Source organism: Loxodonta africana, chromosome 8 (genome assembly GCF_030014295.1).
Source record: "Loxodonta africana isolate mLoxAfr1 chromosome 8, mLoxAfr1.hap2, whole genome shotgun sequence".
NCBI lineage: Eukaryota > Metazoa > Chordata > Mammalia > Proboscidea > Elephantidae > Loxodonta > Loxodonta africana.
Window position 1 is genome coordinate 46,077,479 of NC_087349.1, and position 17,443 is coordinate 46,094,921.

Genomic DNA, 17,443 nt, shown 5'->3' on the forward strand with positions numbered 1-17,443 from the left:
GGGCACTCCATGTGTGGGTCTGTGGGTCTAACCTAATAAATCCACTCTAACATGTCAATATCCTAAACATTTGAATACCTTCTTCTACAGTATACCAAGGCAGGTCTGGTACTTCAACTTGATTTAGTGTAGCCTACCATGTAATCCATGCTTCAGCAAACCAACCAAATAAACTGTTAGATCCTTTCCTAACTTCTTGAGCTGAAACACTGAAGAATCTGTGCTTAGCAAGCCCATATCAAAAAGCTCAAATTGATCCAGCTTTATATTCTTTGCACCATTATCCCTCACTTATGCCCAGGTTTCTCTTTGTACATATTAGAAAATTCAAGCAGTTCTTTTGGAGTGTAGCGTACCTCCTCCTGGGTCACATTTTGTACTTCACCTTTTGGAACTCTCTGGGATTTAAGTCTAGTTATAGGTCTAGAAGGAAAAATTGGTGGTGAGGATGTGTTCTGAGAACATTCAGCAATGTTTTCTAAGGTATCTGCCTCAGGCAATGCACCAGGCAATGAATTAGACACCATCCCAGGCAATATCTCAGAGAAATGCTCTTCAGACACAGCTGGGTTAATCTCATCAGATGGGGCGTGGAGGGGTTAATGGTCTTACTGGAGAGGGTTCCTTAGCACCCAAAGATGGAGTGATCTGTTCAGATGGGAGACAGAGACAGAGAGGGAAAGGGATTTAGCTCAAGGAAATGGTTCATGTGGTTGTAGAGGCTGGCAAGTCTCAAGTCCATGGGTCAGGTGACAGGCTGGAGCCTCCTCCTCACTCATGTAGCCGCAGAGGCTGATGAATCCAAGATTAATACGTAAGATGGAGGGCTGCTGGCTCACGGTCTGTGGACACTGAGGAATCCCAGTATTGGCAGGTAACCTGTTAGCTCAACTCCCAAGATCCAGAGATCTGATGATGAGGAGCCTGATGCAGGATCCAGAGGGAGAGCCTTGCTAGAACATCCATTTATATACTAGAGGCAGGCTACGCCCCCCAAGGAAACTCAGTTTCAATTGATTGGCTGCTCATAGCAGATCTCATCATGGAATTGATTACATCATTACATAACAGCCAAATTACATGATTACATAACTGCCAAACCACTGAGAATCATGTGCCAGTCAAGTTGACATGCTATGTTAATCATCACAGTTTATATAGGAGTTTACAGTTTCCCATCAAAACTTTCTCTTCTAGCCCTTACAATAACTAGTGATAGGGTAATATTATCAGTGAAGAATTTGAAGCTCTGAGAAGTTAAGAAATTTTACCAAGATCACATAGCTTGTAAGAAATCGAGGTGAGATGCTAAAAAGAATCCAAGGTTGTAACCATATTCTATGCTTTACCACCATCCTAAGGCTTCACTGTCACATGTCTGTTTAAGGAATTTCTCAAAAAAATTTTGGTCTTGAATTTTTTGGTACTGAAGGCATTAGTTCACTTAATACAATGAAGACAAACTTGTTCAGGGATATTCTCCATATCACCCCTGCTCTGCTTTAGAGAATAAATACAGAAATATGCATAGTCCTTACTAGAAAAGCACAATTTAGTGGGGCCTGGGATACTGGTCCTCAAAGAATTTTATTATTTGAATCACTGACTCCATTTACAATAACATCTAAGTAGCCATTATTTATTATTCTTTAAATTTTATGGTGGTAAAATACATATAACAAAACATTTGCCACCCGTCATGGATTGAACTGTGTCCCCAAAAAATATGTGTATCAATTTGACTAGGCCATGATTCCCAGTATTATGTGATTGTCCACCATTTTGTCATCTGATGTGACTTTCCTATCTGTTGTAAATCCTATCTCTATGATGTTGTTGAGATGGGATTAGTGGCAGTTATGTTAATGAGGCAAGACTCATTCTACAAGATTGGATTGTGTCTTGAGCCAATCCCTTTTGAGATATAAGAGAGAAAAGCAAATAGAGAGACAGGAGAACCTCATAACACCAAGAAACAAGAGCCTGGAGAATAGCGTGTCCTTTGGACCTGGGGTCCCTGCACTGAGAAGCTCCTAGACCAGGGAAGATAGATGACAAGGACCTTCCTCCAGAGCCAACAGAGAGAGAAAGCCTTCCCCTGGAACTGGCATCCTGAATTTGGATTAAAAAAAAAAAAAGAAAAAAAAATTTTTTTTTTAATCTGTGAGACAATACACTTGTTTGTTAGAGCCACCCACTTGTGGTATTTCTGTTATAGCAGCATTAGATAACCAAAACAGAATTTTGGTACCAGGAGTGGGGTGCTGCTCTAACAGATACCTAAAATGTGGAAGTGGTTTTGAAACTGTGAGTGGGCAGAGGCTGGAAGAGTTTTGAGATTGCCTTGAAGAGACTGTTGGTGGAATTATGGACATCAAAGACAATTCTGGTGAGGACTCAGAAGGAAATGAGGAGAGCTGTTACACTGGAGATGGTGCGGATGGCAAGAGACAGCAGCAGAGCAACGGCAGCTACAGAATCAGGAGACCACTCTGAGACAGTGCTGGAGCCAACCCACAGAGCGAGAGAGCTGAGTGCCTTTGCACATGAGGCTTCCTGGCAGAGTGGAGTGCCTCTGGGCACTTATTGGAGGAGCTAGGCTTGCCGACTCATGGAGCAAGAGAGCTGAGTGTCTTCTGGCCAAAGTTTACTGGCAGAGGGGCTGCCTCCAGGCACTTACCAGTGGAGGTACAGAGCTTTGGAACACTTGTCAGAGCAGGGCAGATGGAGGCGTGAGTCCTGAGGAGATGAGAGGCCAAGGAACCAGGAAGCAGAACCTGAAGACACAAGGAACACAGGAAGCAGAGTTGTCTCAGTCTAAAAGGGTACGGCCACAACTTCTGGGGTCTCAAAGCAGTGGAGCCATGGCCTCTTGTGTTTCTAAGGGTGGAGCTGCCATTCAGATGGACTAGGAGAATGGTATACCTAAAGCTGAGTAGAGTTGCCATTCCAGTGAGTCTGGAAGGTGGAGCTGAAGCCCAGGGCCAAGGGGCCTTCACTCAGAATCCAAAGAGTGGGGCTAACACCCAGAGTCTGGAGGGCAGGGCCATTGCCTAAATGGTCTCAGAGAACAGAGGATTATTTTCAAAGCTTTGAGGGCTAATGCAATGTGTTCTGCTGACTTGCTTGGCGCCTGTTATCTTTTCTGTGCCTCCAATTACTCCCATTTGTAATGGAAATGTCTAGCTTGTGTCTGTTCCACCATTGTACTTTGGAAGCAGATAACTTGTATATTAGATTTCACAGATGACGAAGAATTTTTGGATTTTGGACCTGGAGTTGACTTAAGATTTTGCTATGATATAATGGGGTGAATATGTTTTACCTGTGGCAAGGACATGATTTTTGGGGGCCAAAGGGTGGAATGCCATGGATTGAATTGTGTCCCCTAAAAATATATTTATCCATTTGGCTAGGCCATGATTCCCAGTATTACGTGATTGGCCACCATTTTGTCATCTGATGTGATTTTCCTATATAAATCCTGTCTCTATGATGTTGAGATGGGATTAATGGCAGTTATGTTAACGAGGTGGGACTCAATCTACAAGATTTGATCCTCTCTTGAGCCAATCTTTTTTAAGATATAAAAGAAAGAAGTGAGCAGAGAAATGGGGGACCACATACCACCAAGAAAAAAGAGCCAGGAGAATAGTGCATCCTTTGGACCCAGGGTCCCTGTGCTGAGAAGCTCCTCGACCAGGGAATATTGATGATACAGGACCTTCCTCCAGAGCCAACAGAGAGAGAAAGCCTTCCCCTGGAGCTGGCACCCTGAGTTTGAACTTCTAGCCTCCTCATCTGTGAGAGAATATACTTTTGTTTGTTAGAGCCATCCACTTGTGACATTTCTGTTATAGCGGCACTAGGTAACAAAGACATCATCTTAACCAATTTTTAGTGCACAATTTAGTGACCTTAATTACATTCATCTTAGTAGAGTTTGTTAAGTTTACTATGTGCTTATTATCTTCCTTACTTGAATTATGTGAATAATTCTCACAAGAATCCTTTGAGGAAGACATTATTTCCCCCATTTTACAGCTGAATGCAAACCAGTGTCCCAACCAGGTAAAAATAAAAATGTATAGTCTTTATAGATGAATCCTTAGAGTGAGGACCTGTCCAACTCTGAGCTTTGGAGGGTAAGACAAATTGCAAGATAGCAAGACGTTAGGACCCATGAAGAAAGAATGGGGGCAATTTTTCTTAAAATATTGGTTGGAACTTGTAGAAGAGCACCCTGTTAATGAAGTGGTGACTGTTTGCAACCTGTTACTTAATTATACTATCTGAATTCAACCAACTGGGAAACTTATTTGACTATGAACTATTCATAGGTTTGGCTTTAAAACCCCATCCCGTATCACTTCCTTTCCCTGAAGTCCCTGGCTTGAACCTGTCCCTATTTGAACAGTTTTCTAATAAACACATTATTATTGTTATGAGCAAAAATTATTTTAAAAATGTAGAAAGCATGATTTGCATGAAAATATTATCAGTGCTTGTGTCTAGATGCTGGGACTGATCGTGATTTTATTTGCTTCGTTATACTTTGTTATTTTTTCTAAGTTTCTAGAGTGAAAATGCATTATTTTATAGTAAGAGATGTTCTTTCTAATTTTCTTCTCCCTAATTTAGATTACTGCATGTAGAAGAGTTAGAAAAAACAATTCTTCATAAGAACACACTATGCTGGAAATTTCCCCAGATGCCTCATCAGGAAGAAAGGATGACTGAGCCCAGTGACTTGCTGGGTCTGAGTTGGGCTTACCTCCAGACAGTGTTGACAAAACACTACCAGCTATGAATGATTCTTATGATTTTTAAGCTCCCAAACATAGACAACAACAAACTGACAGCTGTGTTTTTAAAGAATTGCCAATATTAGAACACTAATCTACAATCTAAACTGAAACTCAGTGTTCAGTGAACTGTTTAATGCTAAAAGCAAACAGACTCTCCAGCTCTTTAATATATGAACATGTTAGATTAATTTAAAGTCCCACAGAAGTAGTTATTAGCTTACAACTCCAGAGTATTTTAATCCTGACCTTTGCAGGCTTCATTTCCATTTTCAAGTCAGAAGGTCAAAGGTGAACCCAATTTTACACACCTTCCCTCTCACACTATCCCAGTACCTATTAGGAAGAAATGTGATCCTCGAAGTCTTTAGTATAATAGCTTTACTATCCTGATATTTCTGCCAATATGAATAGATTGAAAGGGAGAAACAGCATTTAGGAATTAGACCTGATAAGTGGGTTGGGGCAGGTATTCAGAGAACAGGGGAAAAGGTGTAGTCTAGGAGGCAGGACACACTGTCCAAGCCAGGTGAGGGAAGATGTAACTCAAAGTAATTGGGGCATCCTAACTGGTGAGAGACAAGGTTTGGAAGCCTGGGACAGGTGATACTTGAAAATTCAGGCAGTGGTATCAGAGAGGCTTGTTAGCTCATGGTAGGACTGCATTGATTAGACTGACCTCATGAGCAGGACTGTTGTCCTTGATCTTTCTTGTGCAGGAAGGACTGTGGGGTTGGGAGGTTTGATAAGAAGGTCCCAAAGAGAGGGACTTGGTACTAGACAGAGCACCAAAACTCAGCCCCAGGGAAAAAGGACAGAGGTCCAGTTTCCAAAGCAGGAAAACCAGCAGCTGAGATGGGTTGACACTGAGGTCAGGACTGCCCTAAACACTAGCCCAGAGCTGCGCCTCCCAGTAGGGAGTAGAGACAGGAGTGGGTGTGAGGTGGCATTAGACTTTGAGGAAGTAGAGGAATTAAATAGTTGGAGACTAGCTAAAACCTGACGTTAATAAAAATAGCAACTGCTTGCTATGCACCTACTATGTGGCAGACATGGAGCTAGGACTTTGCATACATTATCACTAAATTCCCATCACCCCTGCAAGGTTGTTGTTCTTTGCTGTAGATCACCAGCCTGTCTTAACCTGGAAGCTCTGCTGAAACCTGTTCAGGATCATAGCAAAACTGAAGCCTCTACTGACAGACAGGTGGTGGCTACAAATGAGGTGCATTGGCCAGGAATTGAACCAAGGTCTCCCACATGGAAGGAAGAATTTTACCACTGAACCACCGCTGTTATTGTGGGAAGAAGTGATCTGGCCATAGGTTTTCTTTGTCACTAGAATTTATCTCCTGATTCAGGCCATCTCCCCACAAATTCATACTTGATTCCCATGGTGGGGGGAGCAAAAAATTTAACAGCAATTTCACCAAAATTTCAAGACTTGGGGGTCTTTAGGGCCTAAGCAACATGTCTTTGGTACTTGTGGAAAATAATCCACACCATATGGGGATAAGAGTTGTCATTCCTCTTAGCCACAGAACTTTGACCTTGTTGGGCTCTATGCACCCATAATAGTACCCTGATGTGGCAGAGTGGCGCCAGCAGAGAGAACTGGAGCAGAAGACAAAACAGCAGAGTCCACAGGGAACTGACCAGGCTGAAAGCACAAATGAGGTACCCCTTGGGGACTCAGAGGAATAACCCAAATATTTCACAAGGGAGCTGGAGTTGTGAGGCACTATGATATGACATATTCAGAAACACAAAAAAAGGATCTGGAAATACTACTGACAAGTAGTAATAACTGAAAGGAAGTTTAGCTTGGGAAAGAGAAGACTTGGAGAAATACGATCAGTGTCTTTGGGAATATTACTAGCGGAGAAAAAAAAAACATTTTAAAGTGCCTACTTTTCATTCCTTTGCTCAAGACCGTGCCAAATGCTTCCATGTTTCTTTTTTTCCAAGAATAAGTTAATTAATTATATTAACAGGATAAGGAGAAAAATCATATAATCTTAGTATATCCAGAAAAAAAGCCTTTGACAAAATCCAACACACATTTATGATAAAAACTCTGAGCAGACTAGGAATAGAAGGAAAGCTTCCACATTTCTTATCTCCTTTGATGCCTATAATTGTCATTCCCTCCATTGTTATAAACCAGAAAAGTGAAGCTTGGAGAGTTTAAGGACTGTGCCTGAGGTAACATAGCCAACAGGTGGCTGAGTTGGGTGTATGCCATAAGTCCAGTGGTGTGCTGGTAAAAGTTTAATGACAGCTCTCTGGGGGAAAGAAGCTTTGTTTTGTAGTGTTTACTGATATTCATGGTGTTTGATTTCTAATTACTGACATAATGTCAGTAAACACAAGGTTGGGAAGAGATGCACACAAATGGCTCTTGCGAGCCAGTATGAGCCAACTCTTGCATACCACCTTACTTACTCCACAGCAAGCCCACACTCTTTCCATCTTACCATGCTTCTTCCCTGGGTTGAAGTTAGTCCCCATGGAGCAGTGAATGCAATAGCTAATGCCCAGAACAACTTAAAAAACAGAATAAGCTGCCCTGAGGTAGTTGGCCCCCTAAGCTTAGCTCAGAGACCACCAGGTAAAGGGGCATAAGAGATGGAGACTGATACATCAGATGAGTCTTGTCAGGGTTTTCAAATCTTGCTGCACATCAGAATCACCTGGAGATGTTTAAAATACAGACTATGGGGAAAATAGCATAGAGGTTAACAGCGTGAACTGTGAAGCCAGGCAGCCTATGTTCAAATGTGGCACTGCCCCTAACTGACTATGTAACCTTAGCCAAATTCTTTAACCTCTCTGTGTCTGTTTCTTCACTGATACGTGGTGATGATAATATTTACCTTACAGGGTCACTTACTGGGTTAAATGAATAAATGTTCGTGCTTAGAATAGTGCCTGGCACACAGTAAACACTATATAAGTATCAGCTGTTGTTATTATTACTAAGGCTTCACCGGGGTGAGGCCTATGTGACTGTATTTTAAATAAACTTCTCCAGTGATTCTTACGCAACTAGCTGGGCTTACCCACAGACATATGGGGAAACCACTGGGGCCTACGTTTTCGCTACTGGGGGAGTCAAGTAGCTTCTTTTAAAAACCAAGGCCAATTCAATTGTGAATCTCAGGGCTGGCCTTGTGAATCTGGGACATTTTGTAACCCCAAGCTCACTGTGGAAACTCTGGTGGTGTAGTGGTTAAGGGCTATGGCTGCTAACCAAAAGGTCAGCAGTTTGAATCCACTAGGTACTCCCTGGAAACTCTCTGGGGTAGTTCTATTCTGTCCTATAGGGTCACTATGAGTTGGAATCAACTGGATGGCAATGGGTTTTTGGTTTTTTTGGTTTAAGCTCATTGTGGTTGCTCTGGAAATCCTTTTGCAAGTCCTCAAAAAAAAAAAAAAATTTTTTTTTTTTAATCTTTCCATAGAAGACCTAGATTGCAAGATCCCATACAGCTCTTGTAAAACCAACTAAGATATAAATAAACCCTAATAGTTATAAAAAAAAAATTTTGTTTTTAATAATTATTAGGCCACGTTTCATGTTAATTAATAATGGCACTGAACATGATCAGAGGTTATAAATTAATCTGAGTTTCTACAAAGCACCATAATTTCACCTAATTTCCCCCTCAATGTACATTTAAATGTACATTATAATCCTATATTTCATCTTTGTACCAAATTGATGTAAGAAATCTTTAGGACTCTAGCTTCTTTTTATCTAACTTCAAGAATTAAAACAGAAACTAACTCCAAGTGGATCAAAGACCTAAACATAAAGAGTAAAACAATAAAGATCATGGAAGAAAAAATAGGGACAACGTTAGGAGCCCTAATACAAGCCATAAACAGAATACAAAACATTACGAAAAATGACGAAGAGAAACCAGATAACTGGGAGCTCCTAAAAATCAAACACCTATGCTCATCTAAAGACTTCACCAAAAGAGTAAAAAGACCACCTACAGATTGGGAAAGAATTTTCAGCTATGACATCTCTGACCAGCGCTTGATCTCTAAAATCTATATGATTCTGTCAAAACTGAACCACAAAAAGACAAACAACCCAATCAAGAAGTGGGTAAAGGATATGAACACACACTTCACTACAGAAGATATTCAGGCAGCTAACAGATACATGAGAAAATGCTCTCAATCATTAGCCATCAGAGAAATGCAAATTAGAACCACGATGAGATTCCATCTCACTCCAACAAGGCTGGCATTAATCCAAAAAACACAAAATAATAAATGTTGGAGAGGCTGCGGAGAGATTGAAACTCTTATACATTGCTGGTGGGAATGTAAAATGGTACAACCACTTTGGAAATCTATCTGGCGATATCTTAAACAGTTAGAAATAGAACTACCACACAACCCAGAAATCCCACTCCTCGGAATATACCCTAGAGAAATAAGAGCCTTCACACAAACAGATATATGCACACCCACGTTTATTGCAGCTCTGTTTACAATAGCAAAAAGCTGGAAGCAACCAAGGTGTCCATCAACGGATGAATGGTTAAATTGTGGTATAAATGGAATACTACGCGTCAATAAAGAACAGTGACGAATCTATGAAACATTTCATAACATGGAGGAAACTGGAAGGCATTATGCTGAGTGAAATGAGTCAGAGGCAAAAGGACAAATATTGTATAAGACCACTATTATAAGATCTTGAGAAATAGTATAAACTGAGAAGAACACATACCTTTGTGGTTACGAGGGGGGGAGGGAGGGAGGGAGGGAGAGGGTTTTTTACTGATTAATTAGTAGATAAGAACTGCTTTAGGTGAAGGGAAGGATACTCAATACATGGAAGGTCAGCTCAATTGGACTGGACCAAAAGCAAAGAAGTTTCCGGGATAAAATGAATGCTTCAAAGGTCAGCGGAGCAAGGGCAGGGGTTTGGGGAACATGGTTTAAGGGGACTTCTAAGTCAAATGGCAAAATAATTCTATTATGAAAACATTCTGCATCCCACTTTGAAATGTGGCGTCTGGGGTCTTAAATGCTAACAAGCGGCCATCTAAGATGCATCAATTGGTCTCAACCCACCTGGATCAAAGGAGACTGAAGAACACCAAGGTCACACGACAACTAAGAGCCCAAGAGACAGAAAGGGCCACACGAACCAAAGACCTACATCATCCTGAGACCAGAAGAACTAGTTGGTGCCTGGCCACAATCGAGGACTGCCCTGACAGGGAGCGCAACAGAGAACCCCTGAGGGAGCAGGAGATCAGTGGGATGCAGACCCCAAATTCGCATAAAAAGACCATACTTAATGGTCTGACTGAGACTAGAGGAATCCCGGCAGTCATGGTCCCCAAACCTTCTGTTGGCACAGGACAGGAACCATCCCCGAAGACAACTCATCAGACATGAAAGGGACTGGACAGTGGGTAGGTGAGAGATGCTGATGAAGAGTGAGCTAATTATATCAAGTGGTCACTTGAGACTGTGTTGGCATCTCCTGTCTGGAGGGGGGATGGGAGGATAGAGAGAGTTGGAAGCTGGCAAAATTGTCACGAAAGGAGAGACTGGAAGGGCTGACTCATTGGAGGAGAGCAAGAGGGAGTACAGAGTAAGGTGTATATAAACTTATATGTGGCAGTCTGACTTGATTTGTAAATGTTCACTTGAAGCTCAATAAAAGTTAATTAAAAAAAAAAAAAAGAATTAAAACAGAGAGTAGTTTGCTTCACAAGATGGCTAACTGCTAGCCCTTAAGGTGCAGGAAACTCTTTGGCCCAGGTAGTTCACACCTGGATGGTAAATGTATATTACCTGAATGTGGTGCCTTGGCTTTTCAATGGAAAGTATGGAAATGTTGATTTTGGAAATAAGGGTTGCATTTTTTCATTTTCCTTCCACAGGCTATTGTTAATTGTCAAATGGCATTTCTTAAGCAAAAATAACATCATATTGCTGTGTGCCATTGAGTTGATTCTGACTCATAGTGAGTCTTTTAAGAAGAGTGGAACGGCTCCATTAGGTTTCCTACGGTGTGATCTTTACAGGAGCAAATCACCAGGTCTGTTCTCCTGTGGAGCGGCTGGTGGGTTTGAATAGCTGACCTTTCAGTAGCAGCTCAGTGGTTAACCATTGTACCACCAGGGCTCCTTAATATCATATTAGCATTGTACAAAGCAAGGAGGACAGTCTAATTATGGGATCTCACCATCCAAGAGAAGTGGGCCGGAGTCCCAACTCCACATATTACTAGCCTCATGCCCTCAGGAGAATTAATTAGCCTCTCTAAATCTCAGCTTCCTCATGCATACAAAGGGCATAATAATGCTTAGGGCCTGAGTTTGTTATGAATATTAAATGAGGACTTAGCATAGTGTCTGGCCCATGGAAAACACTCAATATGTGGAATTTTTTTTAAAAAGAAGCCAAATCTCAAACGTAAAATTCTGAACTGACCTTATATAGTATAAAAGATCAAAGGCATACACAGAGCTAATTACATCATAAACACTGATGCATGATAAAAGACACATTACAAATTAACATCAGCCTACATATTGTGAAATGTGTGATTTCACAGGTTTTCTAGGCACGTGGAACTGATGACCTCATTTTCACTTAAAGGAGATTTTCAGAGTAGGTTGGTCCTTTGTACTTTGTAGCAAGAAAATGGAAGATGTATCTGGAGCATGCAAGGGGCTGGGGGAGGATATTTATGTGTAAGAAGGAAAACTGAAAGTAGATAGTTTAACGAGTTGTTACTCAGAACGGTCTATAAAGGCAGAGTTGTTAACTCGCTACCCTAAAATTATAAAGTTGCCATCCTCTGCCTAGAGCCAGGCAAGGATGCAGAGGCGACAAATCGTGTGTGGCTGCCTGCCATCTGCCCCAGTTAAGAGCTTCTAATCAGCAGATCACTGTGCGAGGAAGTACACACTGTTAACTCCACTTATAAACTGACTTTGAAGCAAGGTCAAGAGAGATGCCAAACTGCATGTGCAACGAGTATCTGAGGATAGCCTTGAATTAAATCATCACACAAATCAGCCTTTTTTTTTTTTTCTTCCCCAGGGCTCTGGGTGTCTTGCTGAAACCGTGAATTCCCTGTCTCCTTGTACTTCACCTCCATCCCTCCCCCACTCCCTCTCCTCACCCATTCCCTTAATGCCCTTCAGAATTCAGGTAATAAGCGTGCATCTACGTATTCATTCCACAAATATGAGTGTCTGCTGTGTGCCAAGCACAGAAGTAGGTGCTAGAGGCATAAATACAGATCAGAGTATTTACAGTTGTTAAGCACTAGACTGCTAACTGGAAGGCTGGAGGTTCGAACCCACCAGTACATCTGTGGAAGAAAAGACCTGGTGATATGCTCCCATAAAGATTACCAAAAACCTCGCTGCTGTCGAGTCGACTCTGACTCATAGTGACCCTACAGGATAGAACAGAACTGCCCCACAGGATTTCCAAGGCTGTAATCTTTACAGAAGCAGATTACTACATCTTTCTTCTGTGAAGTGGCTGGCGGGTTTGAACCACTGACCTTTTGGTTAGAAGCTGAGCACTTAATCACTGCATCACCAGGGTTCCTTACTGCTTTAATAGCTCTATAAAAATGCCACGTCAGAGATGACCATTGTGCTTTGGGGATGTAGGAAAGCTTCTCAAAGTGATTCTTGAGGAATGAGTCAGAGTGCTCAGGAGGTGAAGGCCAGGAGAAAATTTCAAGCAGAAGAAATGTGTGCACAAGCTCACATGTGTGTGCAGTGTAGGGCCCTTTGTGAACAGGGAGGCTGGAGAGAGATTATAATAGCATTAACATCCCACCAAACCCAATGCCACTGAGTCGATTTCGACTCATAGCGACCCTACAGGACAGAGAACTGCCCCATAGAGTTTCCAAGGATTCGAACTGCCGACCCTTTGATTAGCAGCCGTAGCACTTAACCACTACACCACCAGGGTTTCCATAGCAGTAACATGGGGATGTGAAATTCAAAGTAAAACATGAGTTGTCACAGCTCTGAAGTTTAGAACTGGAAAGGATCTTAGTGATTAAGTAGATTATTTTACATCATTTTACAAGTAAAGAAACTGAGGCTTAGGGCAGTTGCTTTGTTTCACAAGGGGCTATAAATTGTTTTGCAATAAAAAGAGCAGGTTTAGAGAACTTTCTCTTAAATATCCCTTTCCTTAGGTAGAGCACTGGAAAACGCTAATAACACAATCCCTGTCCATGAGTCTTTGACCTTTTCTTTTCCTGCCCCGCCTCAGATTCTAAGAGACTATATAAAATAGTTTTTTTTTTTTTTTTTTAAACCAAATCCATTGCCATAGAGCCAATTCCAGCTGATAGCGACCTCATAGGACAGAGTAGAACTGTGCCCATAGGGTTTCCAAGGAATGGCTGGTGGATCTGAATTGCCCACCTTTTAATTAGCAGCTGAGGTCTTAACTACTATGCCACTAGGGCTCCAGAGGGCGAAAGTAGCCTAATAAAGGCACTAACAAACCTTTTCTGTAAATATTTTCAGTTCTGCAAGCCATAATGTGTTTTGTGTCTTTAGCAACTACTCAGGTGTGCCACTGCAGGGCAAAAGGAGCTGTACACAATATGTAAATGATTGGGCACAATTATGTTCCAATAAAGGAGTGCTGGTGGCACAATGGCTAAACGTTTGGCTGTTAACCGAAACGTCGGTGGTTTGAATGCACCAGCAGCTCTGTGGGAGGAAACGCCTGGCAATTTGCTTCCAAGAAGATTTCAGCCTAGGAAGCCCTATGGGTGGTTCTACTCTGTCCTATAGGGTTGCTATGTGTCAGAATTGACTCGATGGTACACAGCAACAACATGTTCCCATAACACTTTATCTGTGGACACTGAAATTTGAATTTTACCTAATTTTCAGGCATCACGTAATATTATTTTTCTTGTGATTTTTTTCTCAACCATGTAAAAATGTAATAGCCATTCTTAGCTCACAGGCTATACAAAAACAGGTGGCCGGCCAAATTTGGCCCTCAAGCCATAGTTTGCTGATCCCTGGCCTAACGCAGTACAACTTCCCCTATAATTAACTCCCTGCCTCCATATACTTCCCCCCTTCATAGAGTCACAGAATGCTATGGCTGCAAGTGGCCATAGAGACTTAGAGTTATTTCGGGGAGGTGGGGGGGAGTGGGAATGGGGAACTGGAGGCTAGGAGGGGTATCTTCCAAGGTCAAAGCAGAGCAGTGATTAGAATTTAGCTGCCCAAGATCCTACCTGTTGCTATTTGGAGTTACCTATAGATTCTTAGTGATCATGAAAACAATCTGATTTGACTTGGGGTGAACACAGTATTTAACTGAATTCCACAGGTGCTGCTATAAATACGTATCGAATTAATGTCTTCTGGTAGAGTGTTCCTTTACGCCTGGAGCTAGGAGAAGGAGGTACAATACTGGTTATGTTGTTGTTAGGTGCCATCAAGTTGGTTCTGACCCAGTGACCCTATGCACAGCAGAACGAAACACTGCCCGGTCCTGCGCCATCCTTACAACAGGTGTTATGCTTGAGCTCATTGTTGCAGCGACTGTGTCAATTCACCTCATTGAGGGTCTTCCTCTTTTCTGCTGACCCTGTACATTACCAAGGATGATGCCCTTCTTCAGGGACTGATTCCTCCTGACAACATGTCCAAGGTATGTAAGACACAGTCTTCCCATCCTTGCTTCTAGGGAGCATTCTGGTTGTACTTCTTCGAAGACAGATCTGTTCGTTCTTTTGGCAGTCCACGGTGTATTCAATATTCTTCACCAACACCACAATTCAAAGGCATCGATTCTTCTTTGGTCTTCCTTATTCATTGTCCAGCTTTCACATACATATGATGTAACTGAAAATACCATAGCTTGGGTCAGGCGCACCTTAGTCTTCAAGGTGACATGTTTGCTTTTCAGCACTTTAAAGAGGTCCTTTGCAGCAGATTTACTCAATGCAAAGTATCTTTTGATTTCCTGACTTCTCCTTCCATGGGTACTGACTGTGGATCCAAGTAAAATGAAATCCTTGACAACTTCAATCTTTTCTCCATTTATCATGATGTTGTTTATTGGTCCAGTTGTGAGGATTTTTGTTTTCTTTATGTTGAGGTGCAATCCATGCTGAAGGCTCCGACCTTTGATCTTCCCCAGTGCTTCAAGTCCTCTTCACTTTCAGCAAGCGAGGTTTTATCATCTGCATAATGCAGGTTGTTAATGAGTCTTCCTCCAATCCTGATGCCCCATTCTTCTTCATATAGTCTAGCTTCTCCAACTATTTGTCCAGCATACAGACTGAAGAGATATTGTGAAAGGATACAACCCTGACGCATACCCTTCCTGACTTTAAACCACGCAGTATCCCCTTGTTCTGTCCAAACAACTGCCTCTTGATCTATGTAAAGGTTCCTCATGAGCACAATTAAGTGTTCTGAATTCCCATTCTTTGCAATGTTATCCATAATTTGCTATGATCCACACAGCTGAATGCCTCTGCATAGTCTATAAAACACAGGTAAACATCTTTTTGGTATTCTCTGCTTTCGGCCAAGATCCATCTGACATCAGCAATAATATCCCTGGTTCTGCATCCTTTTCTGAATCTGGCCTGAATTTCTGGCAGTTCCCTGTTGATACACTGCAGCAGCTGCTTTTGAATGATCTTCAGCAAAATTTTGCTTGTGTGTGATATTAGTGTGTAAAAGAACATCAACTGCTCATATGCAAGTTCAAGTTGAAACTGAAGAAAATCAGAGCAAGTCCACAAGAGCCAAAATACGACCTTGAGTATACACCACCTGAATTTAGAGACCATTTCAAGAATAGATTTGATGCATTGAACACTAATGACCCAAGAACAGACAAGCTGTGGAATGACATCAAGGACATCATACATGAAGAAAGCAAGAGGTCATTGAAAAGGCAGGAAAGAAAGAAAAGACCAAGATGGATGTCAGAGGAGGCTCTGAAACTTGCTTTTCAATGTCGAGCAGCTAAAGCAAAGGGAAGAAATGATGAAGTAAAAGAACTGAAGATTTCAGAAGGCGGCTCAAGAAGACAAAGTAAAGTATTATAATGACATGTGGAAAGAACTGGAGATAGAAAACCAAAAGAAAGAACATGCTCTGCATTTCTTAAGCTGAAAGAACTGCAGAAAAACTTCAAGCCTCAAGTTGCAATAGTTAAGGATTCTATGGGGAAAATATTAAACGACACAGGAAGCATCAAAAGAAGATGGAAGGAATACACAGAGTCATTATATCAAGAAGAATTAGTCAACATTCAACCATTTCAAGAGGTAGCATGTGATCAGGAACTGATGGTACTGAAGGAAGAAGTCGAAGCTGCTCTGAGGGCACTGGCCTCCAGGAATTGATGGAATATCATCTGAGCTGTTTCAACAACGGGATGTAGTGCTGGAAATGCTCACTTGTCTATGCCAACAAATATGGAAGACAGCTAGCTTCCTGGCCAACTGACTGGAAGAGATCCATATTTATGCCTATTCCCAAGAAAGGTGATTCAACCAAATGCCAAAATTATCAAAGTACTGATTATAGAATTTACTTTAAAGACCATGCTAAAATTGTTTTAAATGTGGTTCCCAGAAGTACTTATAATTCTTAAGTAGCACCTAATATTTTGTGAAGTATTAAAATTATTTTATTTAACACTAGTCTGGAGGCGCGGGAGTTTCCTTGAGCACTAAGTCTCCTTTGGGGAATTGTGTAAAATTAATGTTTAAAAATTACGTTAACAACTTAAAAGACAAATAGTTACCATTACATGCTGAGTGCCCAACTTCCTAGGGGTGGTATAAAAGGGAATGACAAATAAAACCCAGTTCAGCAGGTCAGGATCTAAAATTAAACCAGGAGGAAAATGTAGATAGTGCAATGTTCATTTAATTCTGTACTGTGAAGCAGGACAGCCAGAAGTTTTGTACTGTGAAGCAGAGGAAGCCATGTTTTGCCTGGAGTGATATGTTATTACACTGAACAGCTTCGTTCTGCTGTCTAGAAAATACCCAAACATTAAGCTTTAGAAGTTTTGCTGGGCAGGGATTCCAACACAATCCATAAAGTTTATGTAGTGTTCAGGAGTTAAGAAAGCATAAATATTACTATTTAATTAATACATCTTCAATTATAATCTCAATGTTGTGTTAAAAGAACATTCACTCATTTCTCCTAGGATTTTGCTGGCATATACAGAGATATGCTTATCTAAAACACCTGCTCTCAAAGAAAAACACTCTGAACATATGTCTCTTCATATCTGTGAGTAGGCTATGTAAAAAAAATAGTTAGCAAGTGAACATTTCAAGCTGTTTCTTATTTAAACATAACAACCGAACATAATACATGAGCATAGATAAGATCCTAGTTCAGAAAACAAAACAAAAACCAGCTACAGAAGACATTTTTGGGACAATCATGGAAACCTGAATATGAACTGGGTATCAGGGAATTATTGTTATTTTCTTAAGAATTACAGGGATATTGCGGTTATAAAGCAAATGCCCTTATTCTTAGGAGAGGCTGGCTAAGGTATGCAGGGATGATATATATATTTTTATATTTCTATCTATAACTTAT